The following is a 17,360-nucleotide window of genomic DNA, read 5'->3' as shown; positions in this document are numbered from 1 at the left end:
TGAATTCGACTCGTAATTCATTGAAATTAGTTCCATTTCGAAGGAATCGAAGTGTAGTTTAAAACGAAAGAAACAAAGATGAAAAACTTCAAGTATTTTGAGAGTTATGATGGAAATAGTTAGACTCGCGCTGTGGTTTAGCAATTTACTGACCTAACTCCGATTGATTGACCATAACTCACTCAATTCAACTCGTAATTAATTGAAATTAGCTCCATTACGAAGGAATCGAAGTGTAGTTTAAAACGAACGAAACGTAGATGAAAAACTACAAGTATTTTGAGAGTTATGATAGAAGTGGTTAGACTCGCGCTTTGGTTTAGTAATTTACTGACCTACCTTCGATTGATTGACAATAACTCAGTCAATTCGACTCGTAATTCATTGAAATTAGTTCAATTTTGAAGGAATCGAAGTGTAATTTAAAACGAAAGAAACGAAGATGAAAAACTTCAAATATTTTGAGAGTTATGATGGAAATAGTTAGACTCGCGCTGTTGTTTAGCAATTTACTGACCTAACTCCGATTGATTGACCATAACTCACTCAATTCAACTCGTAATTCATTGAAATTAGCTCCATTTCGAAGGAATCGAAGTGTAGTTTAAAACGAACGAAACGGAGATGAAAAACTACAAGTATTTTGAGAGTTATGATGGAAGTGGTTAGACTCGCGCTTTTGTTTAGCAATTTACTGACCTACCTTCGATTGATTGACCATAACTCAGTTAATTCGACTCTTAATTCATTGAAATTAGTTCCCTTTCGAAGGAATCGAAGTGTAGTTTAAAATGAAAGAAACGGAGATGAAAAACTCCAAGTATTTTGAGAGTTATGATGGAAATAGTTAGACTCGCGCTTTGGTTTAGCAATTTACTGACCTACCTCCGATTGATTGACCATAACTCACTAAATTTTACTCGTAATTCATTGAAATTACTTCAATTTTGAAGGAATCGAAGTGTAGTTTAAAACGAAAGAAACAGAGATAAAAAACTCCAAGTATTTTGAGAGATATGATGGAAATAGTTAGACTCGCGCTTTGGTTTAGCAATTTACTGACATACTTACGATTGATTGACCATAACTCACTCAATTTAACTCGTAATTCATTGAAATTAGTTACATTTCGAAGGAATCGAAGTGTTGTTTAAAACGAAAGAAACGGAGATGAAAATTTCTAAGTATTTTGATAGTTATGATGAAAATTGTTAGACTCGCGCTTTGGTTTAGCAATTTACTGACCTACTTCCGATTGATTGACCTTAACTCACCCAATTTAACTCGTAATTTATTGAAATTAGTTTCATTTCGAAGGAATCGAAGTGTCGTTTAAAACGAAAGAAACGGAGATGAAAAACTCCAAGTATTTTGAGAGTTATGATGGAAATAGTTAGACTCGCGCTTTGGTTTAGCAATTTAGTGACATACCTCCGATTGATTGACCATAACTCACTCAATTTAACTCGTAATTCATTGAAATAAGTTTCATTTCAAAGGAATCGAAGTGTAGTTTCAAACGAAAGAAGCGGAGATGAAAAACTTCAAGTATTTTGAGAGTTATGATGGAAATAGTTAGACTCGCGCTTTGGTTTAGCAATTTACTGACCTACCTCCGATTGATTGACCATAACTCACTCAATTTTACTCGTAATTCATTAAAATTAGTTCAATTTCGAAGGAATCGAAGTGTAGTTTAAAACGAAAGAAACGGAGATGAAAATTTCCAAGTATTTTGATAGTTATGATGAAAATTGTTAGACTCGCGCTTTGGTTTAGCAATTTACTGACATACTTCCGATTGATTGACCATAACTCACTCAATTTAACTCGTAATTCATTGAAATTAGTTCCATTTCGAAGGAATCGAAGTGTAGTTTAAAATGAAAGAAACGGAGATGAAAAACACCAAGTATTTTGAGAGTTATGATGGAAATAGTTAGACTCGCGCTTTGGTTTAGCAATTTACTGACATACTTACGATTGATTGACCATAACCCACGAAATTTAACTCGTAATTCATTGAAATTAGTTCCATTTCGAAGAAATCGAAGTATAGTTTAAAACGAAAGAAACGGAGATGAAAAACTCCAAGTATTTTGAGAGTTATGATGGAAGTGGTTAGACTCGCGCTTTGGTTTAGCAATTTACTGACCTACCTTCGATTGATTGACAATAACTCAGTCAATTCGACTCGTAATTCATTGAAATTAGTTCCATTTCGAAGGAATCGAAGTGTAGTTTAAAACGAAAGAAACGGAGATGAAAAACTCCAAGTATTTTGAGAGTTATGATGGAAATAGTTAGACTCGCGCTTTGGTTTAGCAATTTACTGACATACTTACGATTGATTGACCATAACCCACGAAATTTAACTCGTAATTCATTGAAATTAGTTCCATTTCGAAGAAATCGAAGTGTAGTTTAAAACAAAAGAAACGGAGATGAAAAACTCCAAGTATTTTGAGAGTTATGATGAAAGTGGTTAGACTCGCGCTTTGGTTTAGCAATTTACTGACCTACCTTCGATTGATTGACAATAACTCAGTCAATTCGACTCGTAATTCATTGAAATTAGTTCCATTTCGAAGGAATCGAAGTGTAGTTTAAAACGAAAGAAACAAAGATGAAAAACTTCAAGTATTTTGAGAGTTATGATGGAAATAGTTAGACTCGCGCTGTGGTTTAGCAATTTACTGACCTAACTCCGATTGATTGACCATAACTCACTCAATTTAACTCGTAATTAATTGAAATTAGCTCCATTACGAAGGAATCGAAGTGTAGTTTAAAACGAACGAAACGTAGATGAAAAACTACAAGTATTTTGAGAGTTATGATAGAAGTGGTTAGACTCGCGCTTTGGTTTAGTAATTTACTGACCTACCTTCGATTCATTGACAATAACTCAGTCAATTCGACTCGTAATTCATTGAAATTAGTTCAATTTCGAAGGAATCGAAGTGTAGTTTAAAACGAAAGAAACGAAGATGAAAAACTTCAAACATTTTGAGAGTTATGATGGAAATAGTTAGACTCGCGCTGTGGTTTAGCAATTTACTGACCTAACTCCGATTGATTGACCATAACTCACTCAATTCAACTCGTAATTCATTGAAATTAGCTCCATTTCGAAGGAATCGAAGTGTAGTTTAAAACGAACGAAACGGAGATGAAAAACTACAAGTATTTTGAGAGTTATGATGGAAGTGGTTAGACTCGCGCTTTTGTTTAGCAATTTACTGACCTACCTTCGATTGATTGACCATAACTCAGTTAATTCGACTCTTAATTCATTGAAATTAGTTCCATTTCGAAGGAATCGAAGTGTAGTTTAAAATGAAAGAAACGGAGATGAAAAACTCCAAGTATTTTGAGAGTTATGATGGAAATAGTTAGACTCGCGCTTTGGTTTAGCAATTTACTGACCTACCTCCGATTGATTGACCATAACTCACTAAATTTTACTCGTAATTCATTGAAATTACTTCAATTTTGAAGGAATCGAAGTGTAGTTTAAAACGAAAGAAACAGAGATAAAAAACTCCAAGTATTTTGAGAGTTATGATGGAAATAGTTAGACTCGCGCTTTGGTTTAGCAATTTACTGACATACTTCCGATTGATTGACCATAACTCACTCAATTTAACTCGTAATTCATTGAAATTAGTTACATTTCGAAGGAATCGAAGTGTAGTTTAAAACGAAAGAAACGGAGATGAAAAAATTCAAGTATTTTGAGAGTTATGACGAAAATAGTTAGACTCGCGCTTTGGTTTAGCAATTTACTGACATACTTCCGATTGATTGACCATAACTCACTCAATTTAACTCGTAATTCATTGAAATTAGTTTCATTTCGAAGGAATCGAAGTGTCGTTTAAAACGAAAGAAAAACGGAGATGAAAAACTCCAAGTATTTTGAGAGTTATGATGGAAATAGTTAGACTCGCGCTTTGGTTTAGCAATTTAGTGACATACCTCCGATTGATTGACCATAACACACTCAATTTAACTCGTAATTCATTGAAATAAGTTTCATTTCAAAGGAATCGAAGTGTAGTTTCAAACGAAAGAAGCGGAGATGAAAAACTTCAAGTATTTTGAGAGTTATGATGGAAATAGTTAGACTCGCGCTTTGGTTTAGCAATTTACTGACCTACCTCCGATTGATTGACCATAACTCACTCAATTTTACTCGTAATTCATTAAAATTAGTTCCATTTCGAAGAAATCAAAGTTTAGTTTAAAACGAAAGAAACAGAGATGAAAAACTCCAAGTATTTTGAGAGTTATGATGGAAATAGTTAGACTCGCGCTTTGGTTTAGCAATTTACTGACATACCTCCGATTGATTGACTATAACTCACTCAATTTTTCTCGTAATTCATTGAAATTAGTTTCATTTCGAAGGAATCGAAGTAAAGTTTAAAACGAAAGAAACAGAGATGAAAAATTCCAAGTATTTTGAGAGTTATGATGGAAATAGTTAGACTCGCGCTTTGGTTTAGCAATTTACTGACATACTTACGATTGATTGACCATAACTCACGAAATTTAACTTGTAATTCATTGAAATTAGTTTCATTTCGAAGGAATCGAAGTGTAGTTTAAAACGAAAGAAACGGAGATGAAAATTTACAAGTATTTTGAGAGTTATGATGAAAATAGTTAGACTCGCGCTTTGGTTTAGCAATTTACTGACATACTTCCGATTGATTGACCATAACTCACTCAATTTAACTCGTAATTCATTGAAATTAGTTCCATTTCGAAGGAATCGAAGTGTTGTTTAAAACGAAAGAAACGGAGATGAAAATTTCCAAGTATTTTGATAGTTATGATGAAAATTATTAGACTCGCGCTTTGGTTTAGCAATTTACTGACCTACCTCCGATTGATTGACCATAACTCACCCAATTTAACTCGTAATTTATTGAAATTAGTTTCATTTCGAAGGAATCAAAGTGTTGTTTAAAACGAAAGAAACGGAGATGAAAAACTCCAAGTATTTTGAGAGTTATGATAGAAATAGTTAGACTCGCGCTTTGGTTTAGCAATTTAGTGACATACCTCCGATTGATTGACCATAACTCACTCAATTTAACTCGTAATTCATTGAAATTAGTTTCATTTCAAAGGAATCGAAGTGTAGTTTCAAACGAAAGAAGCGGAGATGAAAAACTTCAAGTATTTTGAGAGTTATGATGGAAATAGTTAGACTCGCGCTTTGGTTTAGCAATTTACTGACCTACCTCCGATTGATTGACCATAACTCACTCAATTTTACTCGTAATTCATTAAAATTAGTTCCATTTCGAAGAAATCAAAGTTTAGTTTAAAACGAAAGAAACAGAGATAAAAAACTCCAAGTATTTTGAGAGTTATGATGGAAATAGTTAGACTCGCGCTTTGGTTTAGCAATTTACTGACATACTTCCGATTGATTGACCATAACTCACTCAATTTAACTCGTAATTCATTGAAATTAGTTTCATTTCGAAGGAATCGAAGTGTCGTTTAAAACGAAAGAAAAACGGAGATGAAAAACTCCAAGTATTTTGAGAGTTATGATGGAAATAGTTAGACTCGCGCTTTGGTTTAGCAATTTAGTGACATACCTCCGATTGATTGACCATAACACACTCAATTTAACTCGTAATTCATTGAAATAAGTTTCATTTCAAAGGAATCGAAGTGTAGTTTCAAACGAAAGAAGCGGAGATGAAAAACTTCAAGTATTTTGAGAGTTATGATGGAAATAGTTAGACTCGCGCTTTGGTTTAGCAATTTACTGACCTACCTCCGATTGATTGACCATAACTCACTCAATTTTACTCGTAATTCATTAAAATTAGTTCCATTTCGAAGAAATCAAAGTTTAGTTTAAAACGAAAGAAACAGAGATGAAAAACTCCAAGTATTTTGAGAGTTATGATGGAAATAGTTAGACTCGCGCTTTGGTTTAGCAATTTACTGACATACCTCCGATTGATTGACTATAACTCACTCAATTTTTCTCGTAATTCATTGAAATTAGTTTCATTTCGAAGGAATCGAAGTAAAGTTTAAAACGAAAGAAACAGAGATTAAAATTCCAAGTATTTTGAGAGTTATGATGGAAATAGTTAGACTCGCGCTTTGGTTTAGCAATTTACTGACATACTTACGATTGATTGACCATAACTCACGAAATTTAACTTGTAATTCATTGAAATTAGTTTCATTTCGAAGGAATCGAAGTGTAGTTTAAAACGAAAGAAACGGAGATGAAAATTTCCAAGTATTTTGATAGTTATGATGAAAATTGTTAGACTCGCGCTTTGGTTTAGCAATTTACTGACATACTTCCAATTGATTGACCATAACTCACTCAATTTAACTCGTAATTCATTGAAATTAGTTCCATTTCGAAGGAATCGAAGTGTAGTTTAAAATGAAAGAAACGGAGATGAAAAACACCAAGTATTTTGAGAGTTATGATGGAAATAGTTAGACTCGCGCTTTGGTTTAGCAATTTACTGACATACTTACGATTGATTGACCATAACCCACGAAATTTAACTCGTAATTCATTGAAATTAGTTTCATTTCGAAGAAATCGAAGTATAGTTTAAAACGAAAGAAACGGAGATGAAAAACTCCAAGTATTTTGAGAGTTATGATGGAAGTGGTTAGACTCGCGCTTTGGTTTAGCAATTTACTGACCTACCTTCGATTGATTGACAATAACTCAGTCAATTCGACTCGTAATTCATTGAAATTAGTTCCATTTCGAAGGAATCGAAGTGTAGTTTAAAACGAAAGAAACGGAGATGAAAAACTCCAAGTATTTTGAGAGTTATGATGGAAATAGTTAGACTCGCGCTTTGGTTTAGCAATTTACTGACATACTTACGATTGATTGACCATAACCCACGAAATTTAACTCGTAATTCATTGAAATTAGTTCCATTTCGAAGAAATCGAAGTGTAGTTTAAAACAAAAGAAACGGAGATGAAAAACTCCAAGTATTTTGAGAGTTATGATGAAAGTGGTTAGACTCGCGCTTTGGTTTAGCAATTTACTGACCTACCTTCGATTGATTGACAATAACTCAGTCAATTCGACTCGTAATTCATTGAAATTAGTTCCATTTCGAAGGAATCGAAGTGTAGTTTAAAACGAAAGAAACAAAGATGAAAAACTTCAAGTATTTTGAGAGTTATGATGGAAATAGTTAGACTCGCGCTGTGGTTTAGCAATTTACTGACCTAACTCCGATTGATTGACCATAACTCACTCAATTCAACTCGTAATTAATTGAAATTAGCTCCATTACGAAGGAATCGAAGTGTAGTTTAAAACGAACGAAACGTAGATGAAAAACTACAAGTATTTTGAGAGTTATGATAGAAGTGGTTAGACTCGCGCTTTGGTTTAGTAATTTACTGACCTACCTTCGATTCATTGACAATAACTCAGTCAATTCGACTCGTAATTCATTGAAATTAGTTCAATTTCGAAGGAATCGAAGTGTAGTTTAAAACGAAAGAAACGAAGATGAAAAACTTCAAATATTTTGAGAGTTATGATGGAAATAGTTAGACTCGCGCTGTGGTTTAGCAATTTACTGACCTAACTCCGATTGATTGACCATAACTCACTCAATTCAACTCGTAATTCATTGAAATTAGCTTCATTTCGAAGGAATCGAAGTGTAGTTTAAAAAGAACGAAACGGAGATGAAAAACTACAAGTATTTTGAGAGTTATGATGGAAGTGGTTAGACACGCGCTTTTGTTTAGCAATTTACTGACCTACCTTCGATTGATTGACCATAACTCAGTTAATTCGACTCTTAATTCATTGAAATTAGTTCCATTTCGAAGGAATCGAAGTGTAGTTTAAAATGAAAGAAACGGAGATGAAAAACTCCAAGTATTTTGAGAGTTATGATGGAAATAGATAGACTCGCGCTTTGGTTTAGCAATTTACTGACCTACCTCCGATTGATTGACCATAACTCACTAAATTTTACTCGTAATTCATTGAAATTACTTCAATTTTGAAAGAATCGAAGTGTAGTTTAAAACGAAAGAAACAGAGATAAAAAACTCCAAGTATTTTTAGAGTTATGATGGAAATAGTTAGACTCGCGCTTTGGTTTAGCAATTTACTGACATACTTCCGATTGATTGACCATAACTCACTCAATTTAACTCGTAATTCATTGAAATTAGTTACATTTCGAAGGAATCGAAGTGTTGTTTAAAACGAAAGAAACGGAGATGAAAATTTCTAAGTATTTTGATAGTTATGATGAAAATTGTTAGACTCGCGCTTTGGTTTAGGAATTTACTGACCTACTTCCGATTGATTGACCTCAACTCACCCAATTTAACTCGTAATTTATTGAAATTAGTTTCATTTCGAAGGAATCGAAGTGTCGTTTAAAACGAAAGAAACGGAGATGAAAAACTCCAAATATTTTGAGAGTTATGATGGAAATAGTTAGACTCGCGCTTTGGTTTAGCAATTTAGTGACATACCTCCGATTGATTGACCATAACTCACTCAATTTAACTCGTAATTCATTGAAATAAGTTTCATTTCAAAGGAATCAAAGTGTAGTTTCAAACGAAAGAAGCGGAGATGAAAAACTTCAAGTATTTTGAGAGTTATGATGGAAATAGTTAGACTCGCGCTTTGGTTTAGCAATTTACTGACCTACCTCTGATTGATTGACCATAACTCACTCAATTTTACTCGTAATTCATTAAAATTAGTTCAATTTCGAAGGAATCGAAGTGTAGTTTAAAACGAAAGAAACGGAGATGAAAATTTCCAAGTATTTTGATAGTTATGATGAAAATTGTTAGACTCGCGCTTTGGTTTAGCAATTTACTGACATACTTCCGATTGATTGACCATAACTCACTCAATTTAACTCGTAATTCATTGAAATTAGTTTCATTTCGAAGGAATCGAAGTGTAGTTTAAAACGAAAGAAACGGAGATGAAAAAATTCAAGTATTTTGAGAGTTATGACGAAAATAGTTAGACTCGCGCTTTGGTTTAGCAATTTACTGACATACTTCCGATTGATTGACCATAACTCACTCAATTTAACTCGTAATTCATTGAAATTAGTTTCATTTCGAAGGAATCGAAGTGTCGTTTAAAACGAAAGAAAAACGGAGATGAAAAACTCCAAGTATTTTGAGAGTTATGATGGAAATAGTTAGACTCGCGCTTTGGTTTAGCAATTTAGTGACATACCTCCGATTGATTGACCATAACACACTCAATTTAACTCGTAATTCATTGAAATAAGTTTCATTTCAAAGGAATCGAAGTGTAGTTTCAAACGAAAGAAGCGGAGATGAAAAACTGCAAGTATTTTGAGAGTTATGATGGAAATAGTTAGACTCGCGCTTTGGTTTAGCAATTTACTGACCTACCTCCGATTGATTGACCATAACTCACTCAATTTTACTCGTAATTCATTAAAATTAGTTCCATTTCGAAGAAATCAAAGTTTAGTTTAAAACAAAAGAAACAGAGATGAAAAACTCCAAGTATTTTGAGAGTTATGATGGAAATAGTTAGACTCGCGCTTTGGTTTAGCAATTTACTGACATACCTCCGATTGATTGACTATAACTCACTCAATTTTTCTCATAATTCATTGAAATTAGTTTCATTTCGAAGGAATCGAAGTAAAGTTTAAAACGAAAGAAACAGAGATGAAAAATTCCAAGTATTTTGAGAGTTATGATGGAAATAGTTAGACTCGCGCTTTGGTTTAGCAATTTACTGACATACTTACGATTGATTGACCATAACTCACGAAATTTAACTTGTAATTCATTGAAATTAGTTTCATTTCGAAGGAATCGAAGTGTAGTTTAAAACGAAAGAAACGGAGATGAAAATTTACAAGTATTTTGAGAGTTATGATGAAAATAGTTAGACTCGCGCTTTGGTTTAGCAATTTACTGACATACTTCCGATTGATTGACCATAACTCACTCAATTTAACTCGTAATTCATTGAAATTAGTTCCATTTCGAAGGAATCGAAGTGTTGTTTAAAACGAAAGAAACGGAGATGAAAATTTCCAAGTATTTTGATAGTTATGATGAAAATTATTAGACTCGCGCTTTGGTTTAGCAATTTACTGACCTACCTCCGATTGATTGACCATAACTCACCCAATTTAACTCGTAATTTATTGAAATTAGTTTCATTTCGAAGGAATCGAAGTGTCGTTTAAAACGAAAGAAACGGAGATGAAAAACTCCAAGTATTTTGAGAGTTATGATAGAAATAGTTAGACTCGCGCTTTGGTTTAGCAATTTAGTGACATACCTCCGATTGATTGACCATAACTCACTCAATTTAACTCGTAATTCATTGAAATTAGTTTCATTTCAAAGGAATCGAAGTGTAGTTTCAAACGAAACAAGCGGAGATGAAAAACTCCAAGTATTTTGAGAGTTATGATGAAAATTGTTAGACTCGCGCTTTGGTTTAGCAATTTACTGACCTACCTCCGATTGATTGACCATAACTCACTCAATTTTACTCGTAATTCATTAAAATTAGTTCCATTTCGAAGAAATCGAAGTTTAGTTTAAAACGAAAGAAACAGAGATGAAAAACTCCAAGTATTTTGAGAGTTATGATGGAGATAGTTAGACTCGCGCTTTGGTTTAGCAATTTACTGACATACCTCCGATTGATTGACCATAACTCACTCAATTTTTCTCGTAATTCATTGAAATTAGTTTCATTTCGAAGGAATCGAAGTAAAGTTTAAAACGAAAGAAATTCTAGCGCTAGATCTGTTGAAAATCCAGAATCTGGCCCCAAAGCCCCAAAAAGACTCTTGGGTTTGGTGGAAAAGGCCAGAAAAAGGCTTCTTGAAGTTAAACATTGACGGGGCTGCCAAAGGAAATCCGGGTGAGGCTGGAGGGGGTGGGGTTCTTAGGGATGAGAAGGCTTCAGTGATTTTCGCATTCTCCTCCTACTATGGTTCAACTTCGAACATGGTTGCCGAAGCAAGAGCTTTACTAGATGGGCTCCGTTTATGTTTGGCTTTCAAGGTACGTAACCTCATCATCGAATCTGATAGCAAGGTTCTTGTGGATTTTACCCGCAAGAAAGACTCGTGCCCGTGGTCGATCACCTACTTCTGGAAGGAAATCCTTGCTCATATTGATTATATGCGTCCGGATGTCCTTCATCAGTTCAGAGAAGGCAATTCAGTTGCCGATGCGTTGGCGAACGCTGCTTGTGCTTCCAAAGATTTTTCCTTATTTGGCTCTTGGTCAGAAATGCCTTGCAAAGCTCGAGGAGCCGCTCGCTGCGATGCTTTGGGTCTTCCCAATATTCGGGCCGCAAAGCTATAAGGTGGAGTGTGGGTAGGATCTGCTCTTGTTAGATCTAAGTAATTAGGGTCTGTCCCCTTCTCTCTGTTGAGGCATGGTTTATGTCCCCCTTTTTCTTATTCAATATATTAAGAAGGTGCTTTCTGGAAAAAAAAAAGTAAAGTTTAAAACGAAAGAAACGGAGATGAAAAATTCCAAGTATTTTGAGAGATATGATGGAAATAGTTAGACTCGCGCTTTGGTTTAGCAATTTACTGACATACTTACGATTGATTGACCATAACTCACTCAATTTAACTCGTAATTCATTGAAATTAGTTCCATTTCGAAGGAATCGAAGTGTAGTTCAAAACGAAAGTAACGGAGATGATAAACTCCAAGTATTTTGAGAGTTATGATGGAAATAGTTAGACTCGCGCTTTGGTTTAGCAATTTACTGACATACCTCCGATTGATTGCCCATAACTCACTCAATTCAAATCGTAATTCATTGAAATTAGTTTCATTTCAAAGGAATCCAAGTGTAGTATCAAACGAAAGAAGCGGAGATGAAAAACTCCAAGTATTTTGAGAGTTATGATGGAAGTGGTTAGACTCGCGCTTTGGTTTAGCAATTTACTGACCTACCTCCGATTGATTGACCATTACTCACTCAATTTAACTCGTAATTCATTGAAATTAGTTCAATTTCGAAGGAATCGAAGTGTAGTTTAAAACGAAAGAAACGGAGATGAAAATTTCCAAGTATTTTGATAGTTATGATGAAAATTGTTAGACTCGCGCTTTGGTTTAGCAATTTACTGACATACTTCCGATTGATTGACCATAACTCACTCAATTTAACTCGTAATTCATTGAAATTAGTTCCATTTCGAAGGAATCGAAGTGTAGTTTAAAATGAAAGAAACGGAGATGAAAAACACCAAGTATTTTGAGAGTTATGATGGAAATAGTTAGACTCGCGCTTTGGTTTAGCAATTTACTGACATACTTACGATTGATTGACCATAACCCACGAAATTTAACTCGTAATTCATTGAAATTAGTTCCATTTCGAAGAAATCGAAGTATAGTTTAAAACGAAAGAAACGGAGATGAAAAACTCCAAGTATTTTGAGAGTTATGATGGAAGTGGTTAGACTCGCGCTTTGGTTTAGCAATTTACTGACCTACCTTCGATTGATTGACAATAACTCAGTCAATTCGACTCGTAATTCATTGAAATTAGTTCCATTTCGAAGGAATCGAAGTGTAGTTTAAAACGAAAGAAACGGAGATGAAAAACTCCAAGTATTTTGAGAGTTATGATGGAAATAGTTAGACTCGCGCTTTGGTTTAGCAATTTACTGACATACTTACGATTGATTGACCATAACCCACGAAATTTAACTCGTAATTCATTGAAATTAGTTCCATTTCGAAGAAATCGAAGTGTAGTTTAAAACGAAAGAAACGGAGATGAAAAACTCCAAGTATTTTGAGAGTTATGATGGAAGTGGTTAGACTCGCGCTTTGGTTTAGCAATTTACTGACATACTTACGATTGATTGACAATAACTCAGTCAATTCGACTCGTAATTCATTGAAATTAGTTCCATTTCGAAGGAATCGAAGTGTAGTTTAAAACGAAAGAAACGGAGATGAAAAACTCCAAGTATTTTGAGAGTTATGATGGAAATAGTTAGACTCGCGCTTTGGTTTAGCAATTTACTGACATACTTACGATTGATTGACCATAACCCACGAAATTTAACTCGTAATTCATTGAAATTAGTTCCATTTCGAAGAAATCGAAGTGTAGTTTAAAACGAAAGAAACAAAGATGAAAAACTTCAAGTATTTTGAGAGTTATGATGGAAATAGTTAGACTCGCGCTGTAGTTTAGCAATTTACTGACCTAACTCCGATTGATTGACCATAACTCACTCAATTCAACTCGTAATTAATTGAAATTAGCTCCATTACGAAGGAATCGAAGTGTAGTTTAAAACGAACGAAACATAGATGAAAAACTACAAGTATTTTGAGAGTTATGATAGAAGTGGTTAGACTCGCGCTTTGGTTTAGCAATTTACTGACCTACCTTCGATTGATTGACAATAACCCAGTCAATTCGACTCGTAATTCATTGAAATTAGTTCAATTTCGAAGGAATCGAAGTTTAGTTTAAAACGAAAGAAACGAAGATGAAAAACTTCAAATATTTTGAGAGTTATGATGGAAATAGTTAGACTCGCGCTGTGGTTTAGAAATTTACTGATCTAACTCCGATTGATTGACCATAACTCACTCAATTAAACTCGTAATTCATTGAAATTAGCTCCATTTCGAAGGTATCGAAGTGTAGTTTAAAACGAACGAAACGGAGATGAAAAACTACAAGTATTTTAAGAGTTATGATGGAAGTGGTTAAACTCGCGCTTTGGTTTAGCAATTTACTGACCTACCTTCGATTGATTGACCATAACTCAGTTAATTCGACTCTTAATTCATTGAAATTAGTTCCATTTCGAATGAATCAAAGTTTAGTTTAAAACGAAAGAAACGGAGATGAAAAACTCCAAGTATTTTGAGAGATATGATGGAAATAGTTAGACTCGCGCTTTGGTTTAGCAATTTACTGACCTACCTCCGATTGATTGACCATAACTCACTAAATTTTACTCGTAATTCATTGAAATTAGTTCAATTTCGAAGGAATCGAAGTGTAGTTTAAAACGAAAGAAACAGAGATGAAAAACTCCAAGTATTTTGAGAGTTATGATGGAAATAATTAGACTCACGCTTTGGTTTAGCAATTTACTGACATACTTCCGATTGATTGACCATAACTCACTCAATTTAACTCGTAATTCATTGAAATTAGTTCCATTTCGAAGGAATCGAAGTGTTGTTTAAAACGAAAGAAACGGAGATGAAAATTTCCAAGTATTTTGATAGTTATGATGAAAATTGTTAGACTCGCGCTTTGGTTTAGCAATTTACTGACCTACTTCCGATTGATTGACCATAACTCACCCAATTTAACTCGTAATTTATTGAAATTAGTTTCATTTCGAAGGAATCGAAGTGTCGTTTAAAACGAAAGAAAAACGGAGATGAAAAACTCCAAGTATTTTGAGAGTTATGATGGAAATAGTTAGACTCGCGCTTTGGTTTAGCAATTTACTGACATACCTCCGATTGATTGACCATAACTCACTCAATTCAACTCGTAATTAATTGAAATTAGTTTCATTTCGAAGGAATCGAAGTGTAGTTCAATACGAAAGTAACGGAGATGATAAACTCTAAGTATTTTGAGAGTTATGATGGAAATAGTTAGCTCGCGCTTTGGTTTAGCAATTTACTGACATACCTCCGATTGATTGACCATAACTCACTCAATTTTACTAGTAATTCATTGAAATTAGTTACATTTCGAAGGAATCGAAGTGTAGTTTAAAACGAAATAAACGGAGATGAAAAAATTCAAGTATTTTGAGAGTTATGACGAAAATAGTTAGACTCGCGCTTTGGTTTAGCAATTTACTGACCTACTTCCGATTGATTGACCATAACTCACTCAATTTTACTCCTAATTCATTGAAATTAGTTAAATTTCGAAGGAATCGAAGTGTAGTTTAAAACGAAAGAAACGGAGATGAAAAACTCCAAGTATTTTGAGAGTTATGATGGAAATAGTTAGACTCGCGCTTTGGTTTAGCAATTTACTGACCTACCTCCGATTGATTGACCATAACCCACGAAAATTAACTCGTAATTCATTGAAATTAGTTCCATTTCGAAGAAATCGAAGTATAGTTTAAAACGAAAGAAACGGAGATGAAAAACTCCAAGTATTTTGAGAGTTATGATGGAAGTGGTTAGACTCGCGCTTTGGTTTAGCAATTTACTGACCTACCTTCGATTGATTGACAATAACTCAGTCAATTCGACTCGTAATTCATTGAAATTAGTTCCATTTCGAAGGAATCGAAGTGTAGTTTAAAACGAAAGAAACGGAGATGAAAAACTCCAAGTATTTTGAGAGTTATGATGGAAATAGTTAGACTCGCGCTTTGGTTTAGCAATTTACTGACATACTTACGATTGATTGACCATAACCCACGAAATTTAACTCGTAATTCATTGAAATTAGTTCCATTTCGAAGAAATCGAAGTATAGTTTAAAACGAAAGAAACGGAGATGAAAAACTCCAAGTATTTTGAGAGTTATGATGGAAGTGGTTAGACTCGCGCTTTGGTTTAGCAATTTACTGACCTACCTTCGATTGATTGACAATAACTCAGTCAATTCGACTCGTAATTCATTGAAATTAGTTCCATTTCGAAGGAATCGAAGTGTAGTTTAAAACGAAAGAAACGGAGATGAAAAACTCCAAGTATTTTGAGAGTTATGATGGAAATAGTTAGACTCGCGCTTTGGTTTAGCAATTTACTGACATACTTACGATTGATTGACCATAACCCACGAAATTTAACTCGTAATTCATTGAAATTAGTTCCATTTCGAAGAAATCGAAGTGTAGTTTAAAACGAAAGAAACGGAGATGAAAAACTCCAAGTATTTTGAGAGTTATGATGGAAGTGGTTAGACTCGCGCTTTGGTTTAGCAATTTACTGACATACTTACGATTGATTGACAATAACTCAGTCAATTCGACTCGTAATTCATTGAAATTAGTTCCATTTCGAAGGAATCGAAGTGTAGTTTAAAACGAAAGAAACGGAGATGAAAAACTCCAAGTATTTTGAGAGTTATGATGGAAATAGTTAGACTCGCGCTTTGGTTTAGCAATTTACTGACATACTTACGATTGATTGACCATAACCCACGAAATTTAACTCGTAATTCATTGAAATTAGTTCCATTTCGAAGAAATCGAAGTGTAGTTTAAAACGAAAGAAACAAAGATGAAAAACTTCAAGTATTTTGAGAGTTATGATGGAAATAGTTAGACTCGCGCTGTAGTTTAGCAATTTACTGACCTAACTCCGATTGATTGACCATAACTCACTCAATTCAACTCGTAATTAATTGAAATTAGCTCCATTACGAAGGAATCGAAGTGTAGTTTAAAACGAACGAAACATAGATGAAAAACTACAAGTATTTTGAGAGTTATGATAGAAGTGGTTAGACTCGCGCTTTGGTTTAGCAATTTACTGACCTACCTTCGATTGATTGACAATAACCCAGTCAATTCGACTCGTAATTCATTGAAATTAGTTCAATTTCGAAGGAATCGAAGTTTAGTTTAAAACGAAAGAAACGAAGATGAAAAACTTCAAATATTTTGAGAGTTATGATGGAAATAGTTAGACTCGCGCTGTGGTTTAGAAATTTACTGATCTAACTCCGATTGATTGACCATAACTCACTCAATTAAACTCGTAATTCATTGAAATTAGCTCCATTTCGAAGGTATCGAAGTGTAGTTTAAAACGAACGAAACGGAGATGAAAAACTACAAGTATTTTAAGAGTTATGATGGAAGTGGTTAAACTCGCGCTTTGGTTTAGCAATTTACTGACCTACCTTCGATTGATTGACCATAACTCAGTTAATTCGACTCTTAATTCATTGAAATTAGTTCCATTTCGAATGAATCAAAGTTTAGTTTAAAACGAAAGAAACGGAGATGAAAAACTCCAAGTATTTTGAGAGATATGATGGAAATAGTTAGACTCGCGCTTTGGTTTAGCAATTTACTGACCTACCTCCGATTGATTGACCATAACTCACTAAATTTTACTCGTAATTCATTGAAATTAGTTCAATTTCGAAGGAATCGAAGTGTAGTTTAAAACGAAAGAAACAGAGATGAAAAACTCCAAGTATTTTGAGAGTTATGATGGAAATAATTAGACTCACGCTTTGGTTTAGCAATTTACTGACATACTTCCGATTGATTGACCATAACTCACTCAATTTAACTCGTAATTCATTGAAATTAGTTCCATTTCGAAGGAATCGAAGT

The sequence above is a fragment of the Tasmannia lanceolata genome, unplaced genomic scaffold, assembly GCF_043159265.1.
Source record: "Tasmannia lanceolata isolate RefF3 unplaced genomic scaffold, GAP_Taslan_0.1 ptg000001l, whole genome shotgun sequence".
In the NCBI taxonomy this organism is placed as follows: Eukaryota; Viridiplantae; Streptophyta; class Magnoliopsida; order Canellales; family Winteraceae; genus Tasmannia; species Tasmannia lanceolata.
Note: the sequence above shows the minus strand (reverse complement) of the source record.